The 2,192-nt window shown below is 33.6% G+C and overlaps 1 protein-coding gene across 1 annotated transcript in view; it reads right to left on the reverse strand.

Annotated features, from left to right (window-relative positions):
* The window catches only part of LOC111086484 (glutamate-gated chloride channel-like), a 70,617-nt gene extending 68,861 nt beyond the window's left edge, over positions 1-1,756 (reverse strand). Inside the window, exon 1 of the mRNA XM_022389523.1 lies at positions 1,393-1,756. The gene's annotated coding sequence lies outside the window, so the exon portion shown is untranslated. The remainder of the gene's footprint in view (positions 1-1,392) is intronic.
* Positions 1,757-2,192: the final 436 nt, after the last annotated feature.

Genomic DNA, 2,192 nt, shown 5'->3' on the forward strand with positions numbered 1-2,192 from the left:
ATTGTGTAGCTTTGTAGCTTAATTAAAAACAAAACAAAACTCCACTAATATTATTTTTTTTTTGTATTTTCCAAAATATTTCTATCCATTTATACATCTATCTGTATCATTCAATCTACATATCATTCGCAGTCCAAAAAAAGATATTCTAAATACAATGGAAGATTTAGAAGTCATGCGATCTTCAGATAAAGATAAAAAAAAATCACCAAATCACTCCTATTCTCAAATGCATGTACATAATAATAAAGACAGCTGGTGTAAGGTGAAAAGAACACACGACATTACAACTTCACTCAGAAGCGTTATCAGCCTGAACAATATACTTCAGAATTTGGAAACGTTTCGTTATCACAAGATATGAAGTACAATTTATTTATTTATTAACATAAGAGAATAAACAGTGGTCTATGTAGACGAATGTTCTTTGGATGTTTTTTTTTTCCAAATTTTTCCATTGCCAGCAGATTTTTTATTTATTTCTCTAACAGCAGTTCCTAGATTTACTGGCTTATCTTCTATTTCTTGTTAGATAAATGAAATTAAAAGTATAGTATATATAAAAAAGGTAATAATTCCAGTTAACTCCCTACAACACGATGATCCTTCACTGTATATTGTTCGGGTTAGTTGCTTTTACCACGTTTGTGGACTTACATCGCTAAAATCTGGGGATCGATTCCCCGCGGTGGACACAGAAGATAGTCCTATGTGGCATTACTCTAAAATAAAACATACGCACAAACATGTTACAACGTTTGATACTTATGGAATATTTTAGTTTTAAGGATAACTAACTGTAGCAAACGAAAGACTGGAACGTTTATTTTGAATGCACAAACATGTTACCACGTTTGAAACTTATGGAATATTTTAGTTTTAAGGATAACTAACTGTAGCAAACGAAAGACTGGAACGTATATTTTGAAGCTTGTGGGGACACATTGATGCAATCATAGACCACTTTCATTTCGAGAAAACCAGTATATGTAAAACATAACAAAGATTTGTATCTTCGTTTGTTAATATTTGAAACGGAAGTATATCAAAGTAATATTTATAGACGATTCGTGTTCGTTTGTTAATATTTGAAACGGGGATATATCAAAAGTAATATTTCTAGACGTTTCGTATTCGTTTGTTAATTTTTGAAACGGAGGTATATCAAAAGCAATATTTCTAGACGTTTCGTATTCGTTTGTTAATATTTGAAACGGAGGTATATCAAAAGTAATATTTCTAGACCTTTCGTGTTCGTTTGTTAATATTTGAAACGGAGGTATATGAAAAGCAATATTTCAAGACGTTTCGTATAGTATGTTGTTGTTTTTCTCAACAAACTATGCAGAATAAACGTTTATTTGCTAAACAAACAAGAATAAAACACCTTACCTTTAAAACTGTTCTTAAAACAGCAAAGCCGGCACTGAAATATGGAATGTGTGATCGCATTGATCTGATTACTCCTGTTCCCCAGAGTTGCTTGGAATGTTTTTACTTCGCTAGCCCCCCTCTCTCCTGGAATAGCTCTTGTAACAAATAACGCCCAATCAATGAACTCTATCGACTCACAAAGTTTATGTCAAACGAAGTGAACACCTGGACGTGCGAAACAAGCTTAATAACAGGTAAAACACATGACAAAGATGGATGTATACATCACACACAACTGAGTTTTCAACACAGTTTTTCTTCTGTCTGAAAAAGAAGTTAACATGGATTTTTTCTCTTATTCAAAAAACTCCGTTAATGCATTCGGTAATCTCACAATCAAGTGTGAATTCCTTGAACAGATTACGGAGGGGAGGGATAGTTATTAACAATATGATTATAAAGTTTTAAGATGGCTTTAGACATTTATCATACAATTATAAACATTACTTTCAAACAAGCAGGAGACGGTTGAAAAAGATTGGCGCTGGCGCCTGAATACAGCTATAGAGGAGAAGACACTGAGCACTTATATTGTCTGGCAACGTACCTTGGCAACCAAATGCTGGGTGTGTGATCATGCGCACTATTGACTAAAGAATAAAGACTGGAGTACTGATATATGTAGTAGGACGTAACTACTTTCTGCCGCAAGCTTAAATTTGTAATGAGGTTGTGGCACAAAATTTGACGCACATTGTGTCGTGCATGCTGTGCACTGTGTCCACTCTACGTTGTTGTAAGTTTGATTTAACATTTTC

This window comes from Limulus polyphemus, unplaced genomic scaffold (assembly GCF_000517525.1).
Source record: "Limulus polyphemus unplaced genomic scaffold, Limulus_polyphemus-2.1.2 Scaffold1138, whole genome shotgun sequence".
NCBI lineage: Eukaryota > Metazoa > Arthropoda > Merostomata > Xiphosura > Limulidae > Limulus > Limulus polyphemus.